This window comes from Triturus cristatus, chromosome 9 (genome assembly GCF_964204655.1).
Source record: "Triturus cristatus chromosome 9, aTriCri1.1, whole genome shotgun sequence".
Classification (NCBI taxonomy): Eukaryota; Metazoa; Chordata; class Amphibia; order Caudata; family Salamandridae; genus Triturus; species Triturus cristatus.
In genome coordinates this window covers 653,649,080-653,659,116 of record NC_140592.1, presented here as the reverse complement: position 1 = coordinate 653,659,116, position 10,037 = coordinate 653,649,080, and the positions used below count along the sequence as shown (strand labels likewise).

The following is a 10,037-nucleotide window of genomic DNA, read 5'->3' as shown; positions in this document are numbered from 1 at the left end:
ACAAAAGTAGCACACAGAGGAACTACTCACAGAAGGCACAAAGCCGCAAATCGCCCCTAAAACACTGCACAATGAAGCAGGTCATGAATACAAGTGCAAACTGGGGCAAACCAATGACTTATCAGCACCCAGACCAGACAATGCACCACCATCATCCAAAGACAGCTGCTAGGCAAACATAGACCTACTGACCTCACTGGCAGCACCAGGGTACCACCACCCAAAAAACGACATGGTAGAGCCTGAAACGCGACAGCAGCAGAAGAGACGAGCAGACTCGATAGCTTCCAACAGCATCTGCACATAATCACAGCCTGCTGTAAACCAGGTTAACAGTCGCGCTGCATGAGCATAACGCAAAGTGCATGCGCGTGCGCAAGACCATCAAACAAACAACACACAATGAAAGTCACGCATTGGTAAGGTTGCCGCACAACAACACATTATGTACTGAAAGGTCGCAGAAAGAATCTCCACTAAGGGCTGGTGCTCACACAAAGGATATAATCCCATACACAAGCCACGCGCCGGCGAAGCTGGACGAGCCCCGGCCCCGCCCCTCGGATGCCGGATCAGGAACGCAGCCGCCAGAGGCACTAGTAGTGGAGAACCGAGGAACAAGCCAGCGCCAGGCCTGGGAAGAGCACCCGTCTCGGCGCAAAACAGGTAAGCCCCATGAGCCCCGAGGAGCACGGACGCGAAACCCAAAGACAGCGGGTCACCGCTGCAGCCCGTACAGCATGCTTCCTCGGGACTGAGCGCCACAGTGAGTGGGGGAACCCGAAAGAAGCAATGACACCGCTCAACAGGAAGACGCGGGCACGGCCGGAGACCGTAGAATGGTCCGACGGGACCCCCCTGCCCAACACCCAAGACCATAGGCATTAAAAAGGCAGCGTTGCAGCCCCCCTTAACTAGGCGAGAGGAAACTACACATGAAACAGCCATAAATGTGCGAGAGTGAGAAAAGCACACAATGTTTAGCCGTTTGTTTCTGCCCGATAACAGGCACAACTCACGCCGGGTCACCCCCCACCCCGTGCAGTAAACTGGAGACACGAGGAAAAAAATGCCCCGCTCGCAAGCACAGAGCGTCAGACAATTTACCCACAAACAAACAGGAGCAACCCACGTGAGGCTCGGGAATAAAAATGTGCCAAAACCATTGCCCACACGGACGTAGGGGTCAGAAGAAGCCGCAAGGCAGAGCTCCAGGCCACCCCGGCCGCCCCCCTGTAAACCCTTGGCTCGCTAAGGCAGAGCCTAACCGGCACTGCAGGATACCGGGGGAAGGAAGGGGGGAGGGTCCTAGATCCCACAGGCCCGCTAGAGCAGGACCACCAGCCATGGACCCATGTTCCCGCTACAGCAGGAACCACTTACCTGAAAGCGCATCTTGAGAGTGATCGTGCGCAGAACCAAAAAAACAGGCTGATGGGTTGGGCCGGCCCGCCTCAAGGGTGATATTGGTCGGCCATCTTGGGAAGGGATGGGAGGCATGGGAGGCTAAATTTTGCTTTGGAGGGTTCTGGTGTGGAGCTGAAGCTCACTTTGTTATTCATGTGGCGAGGAAGACCATACTCGGAGTAATGAAGATTACCGTGAGTAACCGGGGCATTTACTCTTAAAACATGATCATGGATGTTCAGACTTTGAGGGAATGTGTTGCTTTAATCTTTCAGATCATTCTAAGTCAATTCAATCCCACATTGAAGCTGTACACAAGTTAGCTAAAGATGTCAAGCAGGATGTAGAAAAAGGGTGGTGGGGTTGGTTGTTTTGGTGGTTGCCGGATTTTGGTAAACTTCGCTCTGTTCTAGTTGGGATAATATTAGCAATATGTATCTTGATATCATTATGTTGTTGTATCCAGTGTGTACCTAATCTCTTATCTATGCTTCGACCTAAAGCAGTTGGTCTTAGACCGATATGTTGTGAAAGCCAATGGTCAAAGGGTGGAATGTACTGATATTAAGAATGATATAGTGACCATTGGCTCCATTTGGAATAATTGACTCAATATTTAGTGCTGATTCGATCTTGTGTAGCGCTCCATTTTCTGTGCTCGCAGATCAAACTCCTTCCTGGGCTGGCAAAGGGCTCCTCCAGTTTGAGTTGGCAAGGATGTTGCATGATCTATCGGTGAGGTGTTCCTTACTTTATGTACATAATTTCTAAGTTTCTTTGCTACATGTATATATGCTACATTTTATTCTGGTTTTGCACTTGTTACTTGATATTTGGGAGTCTGCATTAACTGATATATTTTGCTTTCCTTTCTAAAATATTGAATTAATAAACGTGTGTGTCACTTTAAATGCACCTGAATTTGACTTCTTACCTCGCCTTATGAGAGTGCTGGGTTTTGATTTATCGCCCCGTCTTTTGGGAGTGCTGTTTAACGTGTGTTATTTAAAGGTGCAGTAGTGCATTTGCCTCCTCTTGGGCGTGCAGGGTCCAGGTGTGTCCTATTGTGTCAAATTACAAGCACTACAGGCACACTACAGCTTGGCCTTATCTAATGCGATAGCAGAGGGAGCTCCAATACCCAACTCATCTAAGGGACCTGAGGTGATCCCTGTGTTAAAAAAAGGTGATAGATCTTTACCTTGTAACTACAGGCCCCTAAGCCTTATAGACTGCGTCCAAAAGGTGCTTGCTTGCGCAGTCCTTGCTAAGTTATGGGACTGGATTAACAAGCTTAACATTCTGACTCCCTTTCAAGTGGGCTTTAGACAAAAAATAAGCACCATTGACGAGGTGTTCCGTTTACTTCTTTTATCCTGGAAGACTGTAGCTATTGGTCGGGGGAGCCAGTACGTAGACTTCATAGACCTTAATACTGCCTTTGACCTCATCCCAATAAACAATCTCTGGCAGGTCACAAAAGATATGGGTCTTCCTTTGGAGACGAGATTCTATCCTTAATTATTGGCCTACATGAGACTAACTTTTCTAGGGTCCATTGGGGTTCCCCAGGCCAACAAACCGATTCAATAAAAGTCAATGGGGGGGTACACCAAAGTTGTGTATTGGCACCTACACTCTTCTCCCTCTTGGTAAATCGTGCTGTCTAGTTTCTTTCTGATGTTCCAGCTGATGCCCCTACTCTGGGGGGGGGGGGGCTAAAGTGGTTAAATAATGATTTGCTGATGACACCCTGCTAGTATCTAAAATGCCAAGGAGGCTTCAGCAACTAGTAAATTGCTTCAACTATTTGTGATTCTTGAGGACTAGAGGTTAACACCGCTAAGACGAAGCTCCTATTCCTCAACCTACACACATTTTTTAGGAGTAAACTTTTATTAGTAGGGGTTCCACTGGAAAGGGAAAGCACCTTTGAATACCTGGGCATTACCCTTTCGAAATATTTGTCTTGGAAGCCTCACAAAGCTAAGCTGACCCTAAAGCACATGCAAACAACAGGGGCTTTGATAAAGGAAAATGGCAATTCCTTTAGCAAATTAGTGGCAGCACCACTCCAGATCTATGAATCCAGGGCAGTGGGCTCAGCTCTCTATGGTGCTGAACTCTTGGGCTTTGAAGCGATGGCTGCTCTTTCGAACTTTGAGAATACATTTTTGAGATCCCTGGCTTTGCTACCCCAGAGTACGCTACTCCACCTGTTAAGGCTGGATTTGGGTAGGTTTCCTATTGCAGAGAAGTCCAAGCTACGCCCTTTATTTTTTGGTTATGCATTAGGTCCACTCCTGAGTTGCTTTCATATGCCACTGCTCCTCTGGAAGTCAGCGCTCTTGATCGCTCTAAGAAGATAGGCTGAATTGTTATGGGAAGTACTGCTCGCAGCAATAGGGCTAGAGGGCTATTCGGATGTAAAGGACCCAACACTACTCCCCAGTAATGATTTATTCAAGAAGCAGTACTAGGATTGGGCAATACAGGCTTAATTTTCCAACTTATCACTGGGGCATGTAACTATTGAGTTTTGGGATTTTAATTACATTTACCAGCTCATGAGAACAATGCTTATAAATCATCACAATACCCCAGGACAAGACACTTTACATGCAGTTCAGGTTTAGTTCTCTTCCCCTGTCTTCTTTCATGTGTTCTTGGCAAAAGCCTCCTACACTCTCTCCATTTTGCTCCATTTGCGTTATACAACAGAGTCAACCACCCATGTACTTTTAGCTTGTCCACTGTACTCATGTACGAGAGCTAAGCGGCTTAAACCAATCTGTAAGCGATTGGGGAGCTCTCTGCATCCTTAAATTGGATTCTAGCCCGGTGATTGTCTGATCAGTTGCAGAGTTTTTGGGCCGCCAAGTGTTGCAAGAGTAAGACTGAATCACATCTTCATTTTTAGGTTCTTGAACTTGTTTTTAATTGGATCCCTGTTTTTAAATTTCATGCTAACACCAAATGACAATGAGGGTAGTGCATTGTATGTCCTATGTTAACATTGGGCTCCATGACGCCTTTTCAGGGCAGGCAAAAATCTTTGTTACTCTAGACTATATGTGCATGAAAACAACAATTTATTTATCTAATGAACTTTAGATTATGTATTTATTGATATCTTTTTAGACCTGGCTATTATTGTTTTCTGACTCGCTTTTTAGTGTGTCTCTGTATTATATCGTATTTGTACTTTTATGGTCTTGAAACCGAAATAAAGTTTTTATGATGATGATGATGGTTAAAATGGGTGGCAGTGCTGGTTGCACACTTGCGAGCTCCAGGCGTTTGGCCATGTGAATAATTCTGTAAATTGATAGCTGATCCACCCTATTTGGAACTTATAGCCACACCTAGTCTTTGCGACCAAGCAGAAGCCTATGGGGTCCAGGTGGAGACACTTCCGGGCCGCAGATAACATGCGTCAGCTACAGCCCTTGCGGCTGGTGTCGGCTCAGAATGCTGTTAAGGACATCAGGCAGGGCAGGGATGAAGAGGCACTTCAAGGGACCCTACTAATGCAGAGAGGGTGGCAACAGGCCGGGACACCACTGGGTCCCGGCGAACAAGAGTAACCTCCTAAGGAGGACCTGCCAACATGCAAACTGCTAGCAGGCCTGAGGCTCTTCTGCCCAATGACTGCCATTGCTCTGACGCCACCAGCCGCGTGCGGGATGTAGGAAGCGTGCTCTCAATATAGTGTGCCAAAATGAGGTACACTGTGGGGAGAGTCTAGGCGACCCTTAAACCAGGGGTTAAAATAATAATTCCAAATGCTCTCCTTTGTTGTCGTGTGGGCGAGCAGTTTCGGCTTGTCAGAGGATAGTGTTAAGCATTTATTGCACACACAAAGTCAGTAAGTGGGATACATACTCAATAAAGATATCCGACACCAATTTATAAAAATAACACAGATTTTTATATGAATTTAGACACCAAGCTCATCGTATTTGGGTAAGTATTTTTTAAGACAGGTATTTTTCAAGACTTGGAAAATGCACTGTAGTGTATCTTTAAAGCAGCAAACATATCCTATGGGGGAAACCATATACTGTATTCGGTCACTTAGCAACAATTTACAGGACAGTTCTTCAGGACTTAAGGTAAGTATGGGTCCAAGGCAGTACCAACAGTTGACAAAACAACTTGGTTTTGCAAGGGGGTCACCTTGTTTTTTCGCTCCGGGCTAGGCGGCCATTTTGGGAAACTACCAAACCCACACATTTCTGAAAAGTAGATACCCGGGGGAGTCCTGCGAGGTATGGCTTTCGTGAATCCCCCAAAGTTTCCCTACCCAGAATGCCCTGCAAACCTCAAATTTAGCTGAAAAAAACAAATTTTACATATATTTTTGGGTGGAATCACTGTGCCGGCACAAAGATTCTCCCCTTTCCAATGATACCACTCTCATGTTTCTACGTGCTCAGGGGGCTGAGATAGCCCTCTGAGCACATAGAAAGTGAAACTGAAATGAGACTGAAGGCTCGTTTCAGTTTCGGTTTCTATGAAATGACGTCAGCGCGACATGCGTGCTGATCATCATTTCACAGAAACCAGGGGGGGGCCTTGGGAGCTGGGGAAGTTCTTCCCAGCTCCCGAGGCTTTATGGGAGAAAAAGAAATCCCTCTGGTGCCTGCACCAGAGGATTTCTGGTGCCATGTGCCCGGACGGCCAGGAGCCGTCCTGCACACCCGAGCAGTGTGACGCATGACGGCTCCCGGCCGTCCTGCGCACACAGGGGTTTAAGGGGTTACTTAAGCGGGTGACACATTAGGTGCTGCAGGCCCTCTAGTAACAGTTAGTTTTCAGGTCCTGGGTGTCAATATGACTTTATTCGATCTTAAACATTAAGGGCCATATGTATGAATCAGTTTCGCAATCGCAAACACTGTGAATCGCAAAAAAATGGTGTTTGCAATCGCAAAACGCAGCTTCCCTATGTAAGAGACACATTTTGCATGCACAATTGCTAATCGCTAAATCTGCGATTAGCAATTTTACGATTCCCACACATTAGCGTTTTTTTTACGAATTCATAAAATGTGACTCAACAATTGCGAAAATCGCAATTGTTGACCTTGCATTTAGCGAATTTGCAAAACTTAATGTAAGAATATCGCTATTAGCGATTTGATGAAATTCGCAATTTAGAGAATCGCAATTACCACCAAGTATGAGCAGGTGGTAACCAGGTGCAAACTATTTAAGGCCACCCACAATGCAACAGATGTCTTCCACAATGGCTGGGCTGTACGTGATAGCCAGGAGGCTGCGACTCTGAGCTGCTGCACAGAGAAGGAGACGCAAGGAAAGGATCTTTAGAGCGCGCATAACTCTGTTCCAGCGGACTGAGGAGGAGATCCATACAAACTACAGGCTGGATGAGGAGAGCATCCTGGATTTAATTGATGATCTCAAACCTTTTCTTGAACACGCAGGACACACACCATCCCCACCCACATCCAGGTCCTGTGCTCACTGCACCTCTTGGCATCAGGTAGCTTCCAGGGGGTGATAGCCTCAGCAGGAGGGGTCTCCCAGAGTGCATTGTCGTGCTTTTTCCACGCGTTCCTTGATGCCATGGTACAGAGGCTGCCCACCACATATACTTTCCCAGCACACGACAGGCACTAGACCAGACGAAGCAGGACTTGTACCAAATTGCCCAGTTTCCCCACGTCATTGGATGCATAGATGGGACACATGTCGCCATATCCCCCCCTCCCAGGACAAGTATTTGTTCAGGAATCGGAAATCATACCATTCCCTGAACATACAGGTGGTGTGTAATGCCAAACACATTATCATCGACTTCGTTGCTAAATACCCAGGTAGCACGCATGACGCATTCATCTTCCGCCACAGTGGTATACACCACCGAATCACAAATGGGGAGTTTGGTGAGGGATAACTACTAGGTAATTGCATGTGTACAAAGGACAGACTAGTAAAGGACAGCATTGCCAGTACAGTGTTTAACCATATTTCTCCCACCCCACAGGTGACAGTGCGTATGCGGTCCGGGAATTCATACTGACGACGTTCCTGAATCCTGCCAACGCTGCCTGAGCGGCGAAATAACAGTGCCCACATAGCAACCAGAGGTACCATCGAACGGACCTTTGGGATTCTCAAGAGCAGATTCAGATGCCTACATAAGAGTGGAGGGGCACTCCGATACAGCCCCCAGACCTGCTGCAAGATAGTGGTAGCATGTGCCATGCTGCATAACATCGCCACCAGGAAAGGCACACCGGTGGAGCTCAGTGAATCTGATTCATCAGATGAGGAGGGCCCAGCGCAAGGACGCATGCCAGCTGGTGCAATTGATGCAGCTGCTGGGGGCCAGAGGCGTGAAGAGGTCACACAGAACTATTTCTAGGTAAGAAAATATGACACAATGCAATATATCAATTAGGAGACTGTGTTTTATTTCCTTAAATGCAGGATTAATATCGTCACACAGCCTGTGTAGCACACAATGTTATGTCCATTTGTCAGCACATGTTACGATCACAGTGCGAAGTAACAATCTGGCCCAAGTGTCCGTGTGCACTGGGTTGATTCACTTATCTCCTTGTTCAAGTCTGTGCACCTCACTGCGGCGCTGTCGGCCCGTGGCCCCTGGCTGTGGGTGCACAGTGCCCTCCTCACCTGTCCCAGAAGCCCCTATGTGACGCACACTACGGCGCCTATACGGGGGTGGTGGGGGTGTAATGCTGCTCTTTGTAGATTGTGTGTCCTCGTCTGTTGGAATGAGGACTCCTGGGCCAGTCATGCGAGCTGCCCGCAGCTCATCCACAGCACATGTCACCTGTATGAGGACCCTTGCCACGTCCTGGCTGTTGTGTGCCACCTCACGCTGCATACTGATGCTGCGCCTTGACATCACATTGGTTGCTGAGGTGAGGCAGTTGACCACCCTGGTGTAGAGGTCTAGGCGCTGCATCTCCCTGCGCCTAACAGCACGATCCGCCCTTAGTTCAGCGCAGAGTGCCTCCAGGGCACCCGTCATGCCCATGAAGCCACCCCTGATTTGTCTCTGAACTGCCCTGATATTTCTCGCCTGCAGGTGCTGAACCTCCAACACTTGCCCCATCAGCCCTCTGAAGACTGTGTCCTCTCCTGTGTCTGCTGAACTGGTGGATGCACGTGCCCTGCGCCTGGATGGAATTGGTGGGATTGCATCTGCACGTGCTTGAGCACGGTGTCGTGGCTATGACGGTCCAGGGACTGGTTGGACATTGCCATCAGTATCCTGAGCTTCATCCTCCATCGGGGGCAATGGTGGCACTGCTTACCTCCTGCTGCGTGTCTGATGGATTACTGGGCTGCCCTCCTCCTCCATTCCCTCCTCCTCCCTGTGTTTGAGATGGTGCTGTGGACTTAAATGCACACATTAATTTTCTGTCCTGACTTGCATCTGACATGCATTAAAATTCGCTGTTTGTAGTTACATGGGTCCTGTCTATCTGTATTTTACCCTTCATGTTGTGCACATACTGTTTGGGACTGGCTGGGTGTCAATGCTCCACTGTTGTGTGCATCTGACTACATCTCCCATAATGCATTGCTGTGTGTGCTTGTGTACCTGTACTGGACTTTTTGTTTTGTCGTGCCCCTGGATCCCTCCTGGGGGTGTTGGGGTATTAGGGGGGTATCAGGGGTGTGATGGCATGCTTCTTACCTTGTCTTGGTTCTGGGGGGTCGGAGCTGTCCAGGTCGGCGACGCCCATTACGCTCTCCGGATTGAGGTTCCGTGTGGGACGGAACGACACTTTTGAGTGGTGACGAATATGGATGAGTTGGGTATCTACGAACCGCAAATGACAAGTATAGTGGGTGTACGCAGTTTCGCTACGCAACCACGTATGGTTCGTCTTATTTTCGGGTTTGTTCATCTCAACCCTGGGGTTCCATTTTAGATACGGCATCCATTTTGTTTCTTGCCCTCAAGTAGCCAGCGAACGGACTTTGTCCGCTTCGTGACCCTGGGACTCCCAAGCTTATACGAGGGACACGTGTTCCTTTGAGTATGACTTTTATGACGAGGGAAATGACACGACGAAGGCAGATGGCCCCGCTCAAGGCTCATCTTGCCGTGCCGGTCTATTGTTTCAGTCATGCATACATTAGACACGGGGTCTCTGATCCCGTTATCAAGTTTCCTTTACTACCCCTAACACTCTTCTCTAATCTGTTGTGCATCCTTGTCCTTTCTTTGCATCTGTTTTTGTTCCTTCTCCTAATGTGTTTACGATCAGGATGGAATGTGTTTTATTGCAGAGAAGGTATGCTTTTACAGTTGGGATCTGGCAATACTGTTGTAATTATGTTCCGGCCTCCTGAAACATGAACGCGACCCTTTTGAAGTTTATTGTGGGAACTGAGTTGTAATCTTTGTTCACCATACTGTTCTATGGGAAAAACGTGTATAAAAGGAGCGATCCACTTTTGCAAATTGAAGCAGTCTCCGAGAACCTACACGCTGTGTACTTCTTGTGACCTCTGTATCCCTGCAGTAAATAAACGCTGATCTCTGACGTCGCTGGAAGTGTCCCGTGTCTCTGTGTTTGGTACGCCAGAACAGGTAACCCACGAAGGTTTCAGGTGTTGTT

At 47.9% G+C, this 10,037-nt stretch overlaps 1 long non-coding RNA gene across 1 annotated transcript; it reads left to right on the top strand.

Annotated features, from left to right (window-relative positions):
• The first annotated feature begins 542 nt into the window (after window positions 1-542).
• LOC146798447 (uncharacterized) lies at window positions 543-8,871 on the top strand. The gene is made up of 3 exons (XR_014969163.1): window positions 543-666; window positions 7,421-7,801; window positions 8,492-8,871. It is a non-coding gene; the product is annotated as an uncharacterized LOC146798447 (long non-coding RNA).
• The last annotated feature ends 1,166 nt before the right edge of the window (window positions 8,872-10,037 follow it).